Source organism: Pinus tabuliformis, chromosome 7, assembly GCF_031772625.1.
Source record: "Pinus tabuliformis cultivar Carrire ecotype Pingquan chromosome 7, CPIR1, whole genome shotgun sequence".
NCBI lineage: Eukaryota > Viridiplantae > Streptophyta > Pinopsida > Pinales > Pinaceae > Pinus > Pinus tabuliformis.
In genome coordinates, this window is record NC_142293.1 from 1,028,788,804 (window position 1) to 1,028,806,841 (window position 18,038).

The window sequence follows — 18,038 nt, forward strand, 5'->3', positions numbered from 1 at the left end:
ATATTCAGACCGACTTAGCTATTCCCAGTAATCTGAAATATCTTCTGACAGAGCATTAAAATGCCTGTACTATGTATTAAATGTTGTATTAAATTCTGCCCATAATATCTTAGATAGTTGGTAAGGAAGTAAATCTGAGATAACCGAGGACTCAGATATTTTGTAAAGAACGACTAGTATATATTGACCCTTCACAGCAGTGAAAAGGGTTGGTTGGTTGGTCGATATTTATTTTCTCCTAGAAGAGCTCTGGCTCATTGTAATTTTTCAGAGAAACTAATACAAAGAAAGCATGGAATTTCCAAGGCTGAGTGTTATCTGATGTCTTGTGGTGAAGGATGCATGTTACAGGATTCCATGGGTGTTGCATAAGACTATAAGTATTCTCAAATCTCTTTGTCGTGTCTGCTTTGAGTCTTTTGTTCTCTTTACTGTTCTTATGTTTACACTTGATAGCAAGGTGAATGATTAGTACCAGGATTTAAACATGTTTACCCTGGACTCAAACTGAGCTACTATAAATGTTTTCCTCTTATACAGTAACAGAATTGTAATTCTTAAATGCTGCAATTCAGAACTGTGTATTTATTATAACAGTCATTCTCAGGGATTCAACTCTGCCCCTAAGACATCTGTTTTCTCCTCTTAAATCTATCTGTTGGGAACATATAAGTAAATAGTGAAAATTCTTTAATGCTTTCACTGTTCATGCTAGCTGTTTCCAGTCTTTTAACCAAAATCTGTCTTATTAAACACCCAAGTGGCCCTGTAAGTCCCATCTTTCATCCCAAAACTTCAAATACATACAGCTGCAGACTCCATTGCCCAATGGTACTCAACTTCTCAGAAAACTACTTCACCAGAACCTAAAAGGAATTTTCACCAACCAAACACAAACAAACACAGTGCATAATAGCTAGCCTAAAACCCTACAACAAACAGCTACATATCATAAAGAGAGAGCCCTCTCTGATCACTGTTAGGCTAGAAACAGTGATCCAAAGACTGGTTAGTGGTTACCCCGGCCGTATTCCCTTGGGAGTCATAGGGAACAACCTGGGTGTTAACATAATTGGCGACTCCACTGGGGAACAACTATTCAATTACTATCTATCTTCCAAAGCTTTCATCAAGCCTGAAACTAGCCAAGACATCTTAGGACTGTTTCTCTAATACAGGGGCAGTCTTAGGGAAGAGCTAAACTAGGGAAACTTATCCTAGCCTTGAAACATATATGGTCATTCCAGAGTTCTTATTTTGCCCTTGTAAATACTAAACTTCTGTATAAAGTTCGGAAAGAACACTTAGAAGCTGGCTCCTAAAAGAAACCCAAGGCATACTAGGGCACACCCTGACCCTGATCAACCCATCATTGTTGATAACCCTAATATCATCCCAAAGAACATAAGGAAACAGCACAAGCAGGATAAACCTGCTGATTCAGATATAAGGTCAGACCAACCCATCCTCATTCCCACTCCTTGCAAAGTCCTTTTTCGTTCCACACCCAACTCCCCTAGTTCATCTTCAACCCCTCAAAGTCCTACCTTTCCATCTTCACCATCTGCACATACTCACTCAGCCAGTTCTCTACTTGTTACCCATCCTATTAACCCCAGTACACCTGTTATCCCAGTTGTCCCATTTGTTCCTATCAACCCTATTAACCCTATAAACATGGCTAACAGATATGCACCATTGCAGATTCCAGCCAATGCGCCAGCCCTACCCCAAGATTATCAAACCAAACTCTCATTTTTTGATTCCCATGGCCCTTTGACAGCCATCCAGCATGCTAAAAAGATGCAAGACCACTTTGAGACCTATGAAATTGATGATGACAGTGTCAGGATGAGAATCTTTGTTCAAAGCTTGACTGGGGATGTCAGAACTTGGTTTAGATCCTTGAATGCAAATTCCATTGCAACCCCTGAAGTTTTATACCACGAATTTACTAACAGATGGGAGAAAAAGAGAGATCCCCACCACATACTGGGTGAATATAACACTATTAAAAGAGGTCCCCAAGAAACGGTGTTGGAATATTGTGCTAGGTTTAACAACATATACAATGCTATTCCCCAGAACTTAAGGCCCCCTCCTGATTTGGCCCTTTATAACTTCCCTGATGGTTTTGACTCGGATATGGCTTATCAGTTGAGAGAAAGAGACCCTCCAACCCTTGCAGAAGCCCAAAGAGTTGCAGTCACTGTAGAGGCCAACCTAATTGCCAAAAGAAATAGGGCAAAGCTGGAAAAGAAGGTGGGTTTCAAGGAAGAGCCCTCTGGCTTTGATCAGAAGTTGGATGCAATACTAAACAGCATGAAAAGACTAGGTGAGAGAGTGGAATCAGTAGAAAGAAAGTCATCCTGGGAAGCGCCACAAAACAATATTCCTAGAAACCCAAATTTTAGGAGAACACAAAACCCCAATACAGGAAAAACAGGTGCTGACCAAGATATCAGACCCCCTTTTCAAGAAAATTATGCAGAGACTTCCTCAGCTAATCAGCCCAATGAAGATCCTGAGATCAATTTAATAGGGCTGGATGGTAAAAGCCAGGTTTTCCTAACACAGGAAGACCATGATGAGGATGAAAACAAAACATTCCAAACACAATCAGGAGAATCCTTTGACTTCAAGCAAGGATATGATACTGCTATATATGAAGTTCATAAGCAGTACAAACTAAGAAGTCGGACTGTGAATGCAAATCAACCAGAAAAGGTAAAGGATAAACAACAATCTAAAGAAGACTCAGTCATTGAACCTAATCACAAAACAAACTTACCTGCAAAGGAAGTAGTGGTTGAGGAGGTCACTGAACTTCTGCCTACATCACAAGAGCCCACAGCAACTTCATCCTCCCACCCAAACCCGAACATCACCCCTCAAGACATGGGCATGAGGGGCAGGTTCCAAAACCAAGATGAAATCCAACCAGAAGAGTCATTGAACAAGGAAAGGACTGCTGTCCGTGACCTTAAAATTCAGGTGGATAAACCCTTTGACTTAGGAGTAGAGATAGGCAAGTTAAAGGTAGCAATTCCCCTCTCAGAGTTAGCAAAGCATGACATATACAAACAACAGATCAAAAAATCCCTTCAGCTCACCAACAACAAAGATGATGTAAATGTGCTAGATGACACTCCAGAATTACTGTTTGGTCCAGAGGTAGATGGAAAAACAGTAGTCACAGGGGTCTTACCTTTTTATGTCAGTTTGCATGTTCATGATAAAATACTGCACAATGCAATGTTTGACTCAGGTGCATCTCATAACCTCATGCCAAAAGCAGTCATGGAAAGATTAAATTTGGATATAACAAGACCATACAAAGACCTGTTTTCTTTTGATTCTAGTCAAGTCAAATGCTTGGGCCTGATTAAGGATTTGTGTGTATCCTTGGTTCAATTTCCCAACAAAACCATTTTAATGGATGTTGTTGTTGCTGATATCCCACCCAAATATGGAATGCTCTTATCAAGATCATGGGGAGCCAAACTCCAAGGCTCCCTGCAATTAGACATGTCATATGCAACCATCTCTGTCTTTGGACAACCTAAAAGACTTTATAGGGAAACCCTCATGAAATACATGGTCAGCAGTGAAGAAAAACCTCAAAACTTTCCAATATATGCTGTCCATTCAGACATAGACTCCTTCATTCTATTTAATGACAGCACAAGCTCCTTGAACAATGACATTAAGACTGAAATACCCATACAAGGACAAAACATCAGTCAAATAAGTGACTCTTGCCAAGTTTCAATCAGTCCAACAGCTCCCATTCACCCTCCCCTAATTGTAAAAAATTGTCAAACAAATGATGAAGCTACCCTGGAAAACAAATGGGAGAAGATACCCCAACTCATGCTCACACTGCCATCCCATGAACAGAACCTCAAATCTCCTGAACAGCAGGATAGTCTGTGGGTCCTAGAGTTTGACGGCTCAGTTAACAAGTTAGGGGCAGGGGCTGGAGTGTGGATACATAACAAAGAGAAAGCCTGTGCACAAGGCAGGGCTTATAGATTGAACTTTAAATGCACTAACAACATGGCAGAGTATGAAGCTCTGCTACTAGGCCTCAAAATTGCAAAATCATTACAAGCGCATAGCCTCTCAATCATGGGGGACTCTGATCTAGTAATTCAACAAGTAAAAGGGGATTTTGTCACCAATGACAAAAGATTAAGGTCCTACAGGTCTGCTGTAATTGAAATACTAGAAACTTTCTCCGAGTTTGTTCTCACAAAGATTCCAAGGGGCCACAATCTCCATGCTCACAGCTTGGCAACATTTGCCAGCACCTTCAAATTCCCATTGCAGCCCAACAATTGTTTCACAGCAGAAGTCAAATATAGACCTTCTATCCCAAACAATGTCAAAGAGTGGCAAGTATTTGAGAATGATAGGCAAATAAACAACTTTTTAACCTTGCAACAAGAGTTTACAGGATTAAATATTGATCTTGAGACAGCAAGTCAATCTCAAATTGTTGATGGAGCAAGTCAATCACAATTACAGTTTCAACAATCTGCTCACCCAATGTCACTTAGGACAGCAAAACAATTACTCAGCCCAACCATTTTCAACAATGAAAACATTCAACAAATTAAACAAATGGACTGTGAAGAGGTGAGCAACATTGAAACTGAAATTATACAACTCAAAGACAACTTCCTCCCAGCAGGCCTTACCCCACTAGAGGACATTTTTGACTCAAATGATGTCCCCAGGAAACCAAAGATGCAGCCATTAGATGCAAGAGTTGAAGAATGTAATATTGGCACTATGGAAAAGCCTAAGATAGTCAAGCTGTCCGCCTCTTTGCCCCCCGATCAAAAGCCCAAATATGTTGATCTCTTTAAAGAATTCCAAGATGTTTTTGCCTGGGGTTATCAAGACTTGAAGTCTTATGATACCTCTGTTATACAGCACACCATTCCCCTCAAGCCTAATCAAAAACCATTCAAACAGAAATTGAGAAGAATCAATCCTGTGCTTCTTCCGTCCATTGAAAAGGAATTACAAAAAATGTTCAAAGCTGGGATCATAGCACCAATCAGGTTTTCTGACTGGATTTCAAATTTGGTCCCTACAAGAAAGAAAACTGGTGAGATTAGACTTTGTGTAGACTTAAGGAATTTGAACCTAGTATCACTCAAAGACAACTATCCCTTACCCAAAATGGACCACATCCTCCAAAGAGTAGTAGGAGCATCAAGAATATCATTGTTGGATGGCTTCTCAGGTTTCAATCAAATCCTGGTACACCCTGACGATCAAGACAAAACTGCATTTACTACCCCATGGGGAACTTTTAAGTATGTGAAAATGCCATTTGGTTTGAAAAATGCAGGGGCGACATTTCAAAGAGCAATGGACATTGCTTTTGCAAAAGAAATTCATGATTTCTTGGTCATTTACTTAGATGATCTTACACCCTTCTCAAAATCTGACCAAGAACATTTGAAACATTTAAGACAGATTTTCATAACATGCAGAAAATATGGCATTTCCTTGAACCCCAAGAAGTCTTTATTTGGTTTGGAAGAAGGGAAACTTTTAGGACACATCATTTCAAAGGATGGCATAAGAATTGATCCAGAAAGGATACAAGCGATCCTACAAATGCCTCACCCTAGGAATGTCAAAGAGTTGCAAGGATTCTTAGGAAAACTCAATTTTTTAAGAAGGTTCATCCCAAATTTAGCAGAATTGATCAGACTGCTAAACAATATGCTAAAGAAAGATTCAAAGGTTAAGTGGACTGTGGAAGCAAAGCAAGCCTTTGAAAGCATAAAACTGGCTTTAACCCAAACCCCGGTATTAACTAACCCTCAGTTTGACAAAGACTTTATTATTTTTTCTTTTGCCTCCCAGCATACTATTGCTGCTGTTTTATTGCAGAAAGATGATCAAGGGAATGAAAAGCCCATTGCCTTCTTCAGCAGAGCTCTTAGAGATGCTCCTTTGAAATACCAAATAATGGAAAAACAAGCCTATGCATTAATCAAAGCTATCAAAGATTTTAGGATCTATATCCTTTACTCTCATGTTGTGGCTTATGTACCAAGTCCTATTGTCAAAGACATTCTCACCCAAGAAAACTTAGAAGGAAGGAGGGGAAAATGGATTGCAAACATACTTGAATTTGACATTGAAATCAAACCTACAAAGTTGATAAAAGGGCAGGGATTAGCTAAGTTAATGACAGAAGCAAATTTCCAAGCCTTAGATATAAACCAACTGGACAGTGAAACAGAGCTGGCGACTCCAAAGATCAATGTAGCCTTTGAACAATCTCCATGGTACTCTGATATCTGTTATGTGTTACAAAACCTGTGTGCTCCCCCAGGACTGTCCAGAACTAAGTCTAGGTTCCTAAAAATGAAAACATCTAAATTCTGTGTGTTAGATGAGAATCTGCTTTGGAAAAACCATGAAGGTATTTTGCTGCACTGTCTTCTTGAGAATGAAACTGATAAAATTATGCAAGAATTCCATGCTGGAGACTGTGGTGGACATCTGTACTGGAAATCCACTGTGGACAAGATATTAAGGGCTGGTTATTACTGGCCCATTATGTTCTCAGATATGAAGAAATTCACAACATCATGCCACAAGTGCCAACTGTTTGAAGGCAAAAGACAGCTGCTGCCACTTCCTTTGAGGCCCATTGCAACAGAGAGACCTTTTCAACAATGGGGCTTGGATTTCATTGGAGAAATTCACCCCTCATCTTCAGGACAACACAGATGGATTCTAACAGCAACAGACTACTTTACCAAGTGGATTGAAGCTGCCCCATGCAGACAAGCAAATGACTCAGTGATCATTCAATTCTTAGAGAACAATATACTGGCCAGATTTGGCTGCCCAGACAAGATAATAACAGACAATGCTGCTGCCTTCAAATCCAAGAAAATGATAAATTTTTGCCATAAATTTCATATCACTTTGGGCCATTCTACAGCTTACTATCCTCAGGGAAATGGTCTTGCTGAATCATCAAACAAAAGCCTGATAAACATCATTAAGAAAGTGCTGGAAGAGAACAAAAAGAACTGGCACAAGAAAATAGTAAATGCTTTATGGGCAGACAGATTAACCACCAAAAGATCAATTGGGACCAGCCCATATGAGTTAGTCTACGGATTAGAGGCCAGGTTTCCCTCATCACTAGGGGTGCCAGTTATGAAACTTCTACAAGAAAGTCAAGCAGAGCCAAATGACATGCAAAGAAGGATCAACCAGATAATCTGTTTACAGCAGACCAGAGAACAAGTCTTCAACAGAGTGCAGATACTACAAGAGAAACTGAAAAGGGCCTTTGACAGAAGAACCAAAGCAGAAGACTTCAATCTAGGAGACAAAGTTCTAAAGTGGGATGCAAGAAGAGAAGACAAAGGGAAACATGGGAAGTTTGACTCTTTATGGAAAGGACCATTTGCCATCCAAGCAGTACAAGGTAATAATACTTATTTCCTTAAAAGCTTGACTGTGACTGAACCAGATGAAGGTCCTGTCAATGGCAGGATGCTGAAGCACTATTATGATGGTTCAATATGATGAGGATTCCGAAGGTTCATTGTATATATGCAATTGTATATATTCTCTTTTGATTTACATTGTATAAAGAGGTTTTCCCAAGTGCTGCAACTAGCAGCAACAGGCAGATAATATCAGAGGTTCTCCAAAAAAGAAACACACCATTTTGACAGGTTACATGCATAAGATCTCAAAGATCAAGATGGACATCCAAGGAACAAGGCAATCTGACCTGCTGTTCTTGGTCTTTCAAAAGAAAAACCATCCCCATGTGGAGCCACTGTTGGATGCCTATAGTAATAGGTTTCATATTTCATGATTGATTATTAAATTTCCAAATATGCTCTGCATTGTTAGCACAAAGATCACATATTTCCAGGTAATCAGAGGTGTGTGAAATTACTTCAGATATGGAGGACCTTATTTCATTTTGTGGATGATTCAACAGTCTAAACTGGATCATGCCATGTTTCAATTTTGAGTTGTAGAATAGATGAAGAAGTCTGTCCAAACAGCCTAATCTTGGCAGACAAGTAGTTCAGGTAGAGAAACAAAGGTTCCCAAAAGTCTAATCTGGGACCTTGGAGGAGATAAGGGTAGAAGTAGATAGATAAAAAAGGAAAAAGCCAAAGAAAAGAAAAGGCAATTGAGGGTTGCAAGTCTAAGTGCCCCTCCAAGAAGAAACAAAAAATGTTAGGTGAAATAGTTGGGTAGGCAGTTGTGGTTGCAGAAGGGATATGTTCACCATTACACAGTTGTCACAAGATGTTTTGCCAAGGCAATAGATATATCAGCAAACAAGGTGGTGAATTCCATGGACTCACAGCAAAGAGCATCACTAACTTCTCTTTTCCCCCCTCTACTCCATCACTAACACCCCCTTTCTAAACCCCCCACCTGCACTTATACTAACTCCTAATTCTACTATTTAGCTCCCCTATTTTACCCCTACCCCTAATAATACTAACACTAAGGTGTATAAAGCCCCAAATCTTATGTATATTCCCTCCCCTAGGCATAATAGCCGAGCATTCTTCAAAAAGGGACCATAATGGCATCTGGCCACTTTGGTGAACCTATTCCACCCCTTTCCCCTTTGCTGCAAGTCAATTTACCCTCAAATCACCTCTGCATTGGTAAAACCCCTCTCCAAACCCCTTTGGCCTATAAAATCCTGTGCAAACCTTACAAAAATCAAAGTCCGCCTTCGGCACACTCCCAAATGCGAGCGCAGGTGATTTGAATAAAAAACATTTGAAAAAACCATACAAAACCCATAAATTCTAATATTTTCCGCCCATATTATCGAACGTACACCTTCCTCCTCCGTCAGCCGTCGGATCAAGCCCATCAGATCCGACGGTCCTCATCAATATCGGAGCACATCCGATGGCCGCACGTTATGTCCCGAGAAGATGACGTTGCGCCTTGTCATCCTTCCGCCACGCGTCAAGCGCTCACCCATCTCGGAGCTCCGTCTGACACCCTCCGCGCCGTACTCAAACCGCCCCGAGAAACCGCGGCGGTTAAGGCTATAACCGTGACCGCTACGGTTTGACCACCACCGGTTCGCCGCTGACCCAGCGCCACGTCTTTCTCCGCTCGTACCCGCCTTTCTTATTGGTCCACCTCACTGCTGACTGGGCTGCCACCTCACCGCCCCGTTGACCAGTCGTCTGCTGCCACGTCCTCCCCGATGACGTCAGCCGACGTCACGTCACCATGACCCACCAATGACGTCATGCTGACGTCATCATAAAAAAGCGCCAAGTGGGTAAAAAACCCATATTTACCAATTTTACCCGTGTTTTTCATCATTTTACTGTTGTGTCTGCTGAATGCTCTGCTTAACCGTTGCTGCCCGAATTTTCGCCAACCTGTGAAATTCGACCAAGGCGACCGCTCCAGTACCTGCGCCACACCTAACCACGACCTCTGCACGTCGAATTACAGGTATTTACCCTGCTCTGCCCTCCATACGACCTGCATTCTTCTCTAAGCTACTCACAGGCACAATAGGACCGTAAAACAAATTTTTCACCGCTGGAACCAAATTATACCTCCACCATTGTCCCTGTGAAGTCCCAAACTTCCCTGCAGAGTGCTAACAAACCGCAATTCAGTTGAAAACCCCTCGTCCTCCGTGTTCTCGGTCAATGCCCCTCTGAACACCTCTGAAATACTACCAGGAGCCAAAACTGAACACCAAAAAGAGCCTCTGTAACCAATTACCAGCAGTATTTCAATTTCTAGCTGGTAAATTCCCTTCTGACAGTTCAGAAAATCAAGTTTTACCACAGAGGGCAATCTGCAGTCTGTTTTGCCACTCAATTGTCCAATTGCAACTGTTTATCCTTTCACAAGCTATGGAGACTCCCATTGCTCTCAATATTAAGCCTATCAATGCCCCCCACCAAGAATTAGCATGGCAAGCCCTGGGAGACATGGATTACCAGATGTCAGACTGGTTCCCTATGGGAACTAAGTATAATATCCAAATGTTAAATGAACTGAGAGCCCAGCACATGAGTGGAGCAGATATCCTGGGAATTTGGGAATCAAATTTGCCCATATACAACCTTCCCCAAGTTAATCCCATGCCAGAACTCATATACAGTTGCCAAGAGTGCTATGACCCCACCCAAAGGGCAGTCATTAGCCCCACAGGCCTGGTCCTGTTTCAGATTACTCCAGAGAGTATAAATCAGATGCTGCATTTCCATACAGCCAAAAAACTGACCCCTCTTTCCATGCAAGATTTGATAAGGAGAGGGAGCAGCCTGCCTAATGACCAGATTGTGAAGATCAACCAGCTATTTGTTGCGCCTAGCTCTGAAGCAGTCAGAACCCCTCCCATTGGTTACCAATACCTGAATGAGTTGGGCAAGATGATGGTGGACTTGATTAGCTATGTCCTAGGATTCAGAGGACTGGAAGATGTAGATGAGTGCATATTGGCAATGCTGTCCATATTTGCCCCTGGTAAGCCTCCAGCTATCCACTATGATTATGCTACTTATATAGCTGAGAAGATTCATGACCAGTTCATGAACTTGAAGAGGGAGAGGCTGTTCAAATACACCTCCTACATATACCATCTGTTCTTGTTCAACCAGCCAGCTACCTTCTCTGTCCCTTTGAGGCCACTCAACGCCCAAGGAACCCCAAGATCAGTTGTCTTTTGGACCCCAGTGTTCCATCGTACCTCAGTATCACCTTATACATACTGTGAGTTTATTGACTTATTTGTCCATCCAGCCCTGACAGTGCTGCAAGGTGCCCCTCCTCCTAGACTGACAGAGGAGATGAAGAGAATTCTTCATTTGAACAAGCTTTACAACATTGGCAACTGGTACTTCTACCAGAATCACACAGTCATTAGGGTGTATGGATGTGAATTAAATCCATTTAGACTGCCGAGGTACGTTCCCATGAGACTGTTTGCCTTAGAATACTTCAGGCAATTTGGGAACTCAGATTACCTACACTTTCAGAGTAAAAACAAGAAATCACAGTTGAAAGTGAGAAATCAGCTAGGTCCTTTCTTATACAACAGAAAGGAAGAAGGCTGGAAAGAGGCAGACAGGATCCTGGAAGGACTCCAATTGAAAACCAGTTTTGAGTGGATTCCATATGACCCTAACCACTCTATTTCTCTCAGGAGGATCAGGTACAAGTTAGGCAACTATGCACATGCAAGACTACCTGAAATTGAGAAATATGCAAATGCACCAGACTGGGAAGAGGGCACATTAATAGAGCAAATGACTAGTGAAGAAATATTTGAGCAAGAGGCTAGAAATGTCCAAAAACAAGCTGACTTGGAAACTTGTGGACAGGTGCCTACTTCCTACAGGAGGCAAATTGGGGCAGCCACCACAACACCAGCAACACAACAGCGAACTGCCGAGCAGACAACCCAAGCAGCAAGCAAGGACAAAGGCAAACAGGTGGAACAACCACCTACATTAACAGAAGAGCAGGTTGACACTTTGTCACAGCAGCAAGAAGAAATGGAAGCACAGGCATTGGGGCAGCAACAAGAGAAACCACAAACTAGTGGGCAGCAGCCATTACAGCAAAGTAAGGAGACAGATTTGCCTGATTCTACAGAACAGCAGCCCCAAACAGAGTTGCCTCCGAGAACAGACATCAATGTGGACAGCTCAGTCCTCCAAACACCTCAGAAGGAGGACTTGACCAGAAAGAGAGAAAGGGAGACTCCCCAGACTTCATCCTTTATCAGAGGAGAAAAGAGGCAAAGATTGAACGACTCCCAAGAGGAGGACATGGCAGTAAGGCAGGCCATGGGCATGGGCCCACCCAGTGGAGAACTCTCGGCCAGCTCATCTCAAAGAGGACCAGATATGACAATGGGAGGAGAGGTCAGCTCTTCTGGCCAGCATAGAGAGGGGCACTCAAGCATAAAGCAGCAGTTCATAGAAATCAAGAGAAGGAGTGATCCCATAAAAGTGCAACTCTATGATCACTTGTTAAAACTAGCTCCCAGCAACCAGCAGAGACTAATGTCTGCTTTTGATGTAAGTGAGGGCAAAATGATAATGAGCCATTTTATGCCCACAACTCTACATCCTCAGTCCACCTCAGACTATTTGAGAACAAATATGGAGGTTCTGGCTAAAGATATTCACCCCATGGATAAGATAGAGTTACACAAGCAAACGGGTGAAATGGTGTATGCCTCCCTGGCAGATGAGACACTGGAAAATTACAAGTTAAAGAGCAGCCTAGACAATACATCATCCCAGCTAGAATTGGAAAGAGCATCCTCACAGGCCAAGGACAACAGAATCAAATCCTTGGAGGAGGTAATCATAGAGATTGGACATGATCCCAAGGATGTCAAGGGCATCCAAGAACTGCTGAAAATAAGGGATGCTGACATGGCAGCCCTAAGAAAGAAAATCAAGCTCCCGGTCACCATCCATCCACAAACAGATGAAGTTGCCCAGCAGAGGCAAGAAAAAGATACCACAGACTTGCTGGTATCCTTATACAAGGAGCTGGTTAGGACTCAAGACCAGCTAGGGCAAACTGAAGCTGCAAAGGCAGCGCTACAAGAAGCCATGAAGCAGAAAGGGGAAGGTCAATCCTCCCAGCCTCCTCCAATAATAATAAATCTCGAGGAAACACCTCCGATCATCACTCCTCCTCCTCAGCAAACAGGAGCTACAGCATCATCCACAGCCCCCACAACAACATCAGAGCAAGCTGCTACCCTAGATATGCAGAAGCTACAAGCAGAGATCCGAGCTATGGAAGCTCAAATGAAAGAGCTGGATGAGCTCAAACAGAACTTGGCTAATGTTCATGAGAGATTTGATAAAAGCAAACAAAATGAGGCAGCCAAGGAAAGGGAGGTGAAAACCCTTAAGAGAAGGATTGCTGAGCTGGAAAAGGAGCTTGCACTGGAAAGGGTGACAGCTGACATGAAAGCAGTGTTGTGGAGCAACATTGGGAGATCCATTGCCAAACAGTGGCAATACATTGAAACCATGGATGAACAAATGGTGCTCATCACCAAAGCTAACAAAGAGATACAAAGAGCAAGGGCAAGCCTTGGGCACATGCCAGAAGCAGCTACCAGGATGATCAATATCCTGAATTACAAGACCAGCACTCAATTGGCCACCATGGGAATCAACAACAGAACAGAAACAATTGCCATAGCCAAGAGAATTGTTACTCTGAGAAACTTGATTGGAACCTTGGAAAGAAGGACACAAGATATGCAGACAGAAATCAACAGGTTCCTGGAGAAGTTTGTAACACTGCAGAACAGAGGCCTCCCCAACATTTTGAGCAGTGTGGGTAGACTGCTCACTTTGGACAACTATAATAAGAGAATTGATGCCCATGCTGTGGCAGAGATTGCAAAAGCTCCCAGCAGTTCAAAGGACACAGGGCCAGCCACGGGACAAATGATGTATGATAGAGTGGAGAACCTGTTTTTTCTCATGAATGAGATAGATCATCTGTTTGATACACCTCCCAATTTCTTTAAGTTCACAGAGGCAGATGAAACTCTAGGGGCAATTTTGGCACATCAACTGCCCACACAGGATGTCTGGAGGCATTTGACTCAGACAATTTTGACAGGACAGAACCAATAGCGCAGAAGGAAAGAAACAGGTACATACAGCAACAATTTTGGGAATTAATACCGACAGGAAAGGACAGAGGCTGAGCCAACTCAGCCAGACCAATGACTCACCACCTGCAGCAGTCAAAGTCATAATGGACAGGTCCGAGATACAGTGTACCAGCCTACAGTCGGGTTCTCCATGCATTAACTCCAAATATTCAGACCGACTTAGCTATTCCCAGTAATCTGAAATATCTTCTGACAGAGCATTAAAATGCCTGTACTATGTATTAAATGCTGTATTAAATTCTGCCCATAATATCTTAGATAGTTGGTAAAGAAGTAAATCTGAGATAACCGAGGACTCAGATATTTTGTAAAGAATGACTAGTATATATTGACCCTTCACAGCAGTGAAAAGGGTTGGTTGGTTGGTCGATATTTATTTTCTCCTAGAAGAGCTCTGGATGATTGTAATTTTTCAGAGAAACTAATACAAAGAAAGCATGGAATTTCCAAGGCTGAGTGTTATCTGATGTCTTGTGGTGAAGGATGCATGTTACAGGATTCCATGGGTGTTGCATAAGACTATAAGTATTCTCAAATCTCTTTGTCGTGTCTGCTTTGAGTCTTTTGTTCTCTTTACTGTTCTTATGTTTACACTTGATAGCAAGGTGAATGATTAGTACCAGGATTTAAACATGTTTACCCTGGACTCAAACTGAGCTACTATAAATGTTTTCCTCTTATACAGTAACAGAATTGTAATTCTTAAATGCTGCAATTCAGAACTGTGTATTTATTATAACAGTCATTCTCAGGGATTCAACTCTGCCCCTAAGACATCTGTTTTCTCCTCTTAAATCTATCTGTTGGGAACATATAAGTAAATAGTGAAAATTCTTTAATGCTTTCACTGTTCATGCTAGCTGTTTCCAGTCTTTTAACCAAAATCTGTCTTATTAAACACCCAAGTGGCCCTGTAAGTCCCATCTTTCATCCCAAAACTTCAAATACATACAGCTGCAGACTCCATTGCCCAATGGTACTCAACTTCTCAGAAAACTACTTCACCAGAACCTAAAAGGAATTTTCACCAACCAAACACAAACAAACACAGTGCATAATAGCTAGCCTAAAACCCTACAACAAACAGCTACATATCATAAGGAGAGAGCCCTCTCTGATCACTGTTAGGCTAGAAACAGTGATCCAAAGACTGGTTAGTGGTTACCCCGGCCGTATTCCCTTGGGAGTCATAGGGAACAACCTGGGTGTTAACAGTTGATATGTGTACCCAGGGTACGGTTGATACTGATAGACTGGCTGCTGCACAGCAGGACCGAATTGGTACTGTCCCTGGTACGGTTGATAAGTAAATTGTGGTTGACTTTTGACAACCGTACTTGAACCAGGTTGTCCTACAGGCATCTGAACCGAAGTTTGAATCGTGGATCCAGACGGTGGTAAAGATGTCTGAGGAGTAGATACAGGAACAGTAGAAATCGGGGCTGTCGATACTCTGGAAGTAGGTGGGGTAGATTGAACAGATGTTGCGGCAGTTGTAGCAGTCGTTTGAGGCGGAGTACAAGGCATACTAGGCCCAGGCTGAGAAACTACCGAAGGTACAGAAGTTTGAATGTTAGACTGGACTGGTTGCTGGGGTGTACCAGAAACTAAGGGTTGTCTAGTTTGAGATGACAACTGTACATTTGGCTGCAACACCTGTTGAGTTTGCGATGGATCCCACACTACATTCATTCCGGGGTACGGACCCATAACAGGTTGAGAATATTGAGGACCATAACCGGGTTGAGGGTAGGATTGATAATTCAAAGGTACATTTCCCGTTCCTTGAACATATGATTGACTGGAGGGTGGTTGGAAACCTTGGTTCGAGTACTGACCTTGGGGTTGATACCCTTGAGGCACGTACTGACACTAGGGTTGACCTTGAGGTATAAATTGATACTGGGGTTGACCTTGGGGTACATATTGAGTCTGGGGTTGACCTTGAGGAACGTACTGTCCCGTAGGTATGTACTTTCCTTGAGGTTGCCCCCCAGACGCAAATTGGGTACCTTGAGGTTGCCCCCCAGGCGGTAACTGGCCACCTTGAGGTTGAGGATTGGGAATAGAACCTGACATCATGAGAATGTCTTCTACGCTCGACGGCTTAGTACCATTGCTTCCAGTTAATAACCCTTGTTCAATGGGTTGAGGAGATGCTCCCGAAAAAGTACCAGAAAGTGACTGATACCCAGAGGGAACAGAAGGACCGCCGTACAAAAAGGATTCAGGCGATTGAGTAAACATGGACGGCTGTCTTGACATATTTAACGGAGGATAATAACCTCTAGGTGTTGGGTGATAAGGAACACGAGGTGGTGAAAAACTTAACCCTGGGTTTTCTAAGAAATTAGTCAAAGAAAGATACCAAGTACTGCTCCTAGGTGGACTGTAAAAGATTGATTCACGCTTCCTTATCTCAATAACAGGTTGATTTTTAGGGACAGGGATGCCTACTTCTTCTTCCGGAGTAGCAAGTTCTTCAATAGCTATAAGTCCAGAAGGAAGATCTTGGGTGATTACTCTTTCTACCCTAGGTGAACCAGGACCACTAGAAGCTGGAGAAGTAAACCCCGATGTCGGAGTAGCAGCAAATTCACTTTCAGGCTCGGATATTTCAGGTTCCTCACCTATATCACTAGTAGATGAAAAGCTACCAGTAACTTCGGAAACAGACACTGACTGCGGATTATAATCTGCTACTAACGCTTGAAAATCAGGATGTACCACCAAAAAAGACTCTCCTTCTTCAGGTGACCCAACTCTACTGTCTCTAGGAGTTACGAGGACTTTCAAGCCTTCAAGCTGGCTCGGTGAAAACTCAGGAGGTTGGCCCCGAAGTCTACGGGACTTCCTCGGTAATTCAGTCACGGTTAAAAACTTTTAACTACTTCACACGCAAACAAAGTAAAATCTCAATGAAAACCACCTAAAGCCTCTAAAGAACCAAACAAATTTGAATCACATGCCTAAAGAATCTAGGAGATCAAACACACACAAACAGTAACTTTTCGTACTGAAAACACCAGTTGGTGATGAAATCCAACGTCGCAGAGTTCAATACAGAAATGGAGGTTGGAACAGTTACCCCGACAACCTACTTAATGAATAGACTGGCACAAGTTTCTCCACTTAACCGTCTCGAGTGAAGAGAACCCCCAAGAAAATCCAAGTGAGTCTAGCCGACGTCTGCTCCAGGTACAGTGGGATCTTCCCACCACTGTCACCTCAGGAAGAATCCTAAAGAATATGGCCACTAAGGTTACCAACTGAAACAAATATACCTGGGGGAACAGTCTACGATCCGATACGCACGCAAGGGCAGAGTAGCAAGCTCAATCCCCTTGAAGGCTCCTTGACATAATCCAAGGTTTACCAACAAGTGACCCCAGGCTCCTCGACAATGGTTAATCCGAGGTTTACCGTTTTTAATACATGAATATTTGGCGTCGTTCCCAATGAGGAAGGATTGATTCCCACACTGGTTCGGACACGATCTCGTGCTTCTCCTTTAAGAGGAGCTTTCCCAGAGCATAAATGCAACAATTGGATTTCTTCCCTACCACAAGATACAACTACCTGTTTGTTTTTACTGTCTTGGAGAGTTAATTACTCTCCTACTCCAAGACACTAGCCTAAGCTATGTTGGTGTATCAGAGCCCTAGAAATAAAAATGTTGCTAGATGAATTTTACTTTAAGCGTTATTTTTATTGGTTTTTGTTTAAGTCAAAAGGTGCGGAGATGAAACTTTTGGTATGAAGACTCGACTCAAAATCACTAAAAATGCACCTAAGATGATTTAAACAATCTTTTCTCTTCGATGAACTTCTAACTAAGAAAGAGTTTGAGAATGCAAATACTTTGTAAACACAAATCTTTCTTAACAAACAAATTAAAAGAAGAGATTTTGTCCTTTCCAATGCACTCAAAACGAGACAACTAGTTATTTCACACAAATTTCCCTTTTCTTTTCAAAGCACTCAACCACTACAAAAAACAAACTTTTTCCAAAAGAGATTTTTTTTATTTTTTATAAAAGACTCAAAACTATGGAAATGACTAACTTTGAGATCTATAAACTATAAAAACCTATTTGAAGTCAAAGCCTACAAGATGTATTTTTTAAGGACGTTTTACTTAGCTAGATGTAAGCTAAGGACCAATTTATGTAGAATCACAAATCAGTCAAAAAACAACCAATTTTGTTGTCTTTTTAAAAATGAAAATCCAAACTTTTAAACACAAGCTTTTCGAAGTTTTGTAAAGAGAAAACACAAAGTGGATTCCTCAACAAGGGTATATTTC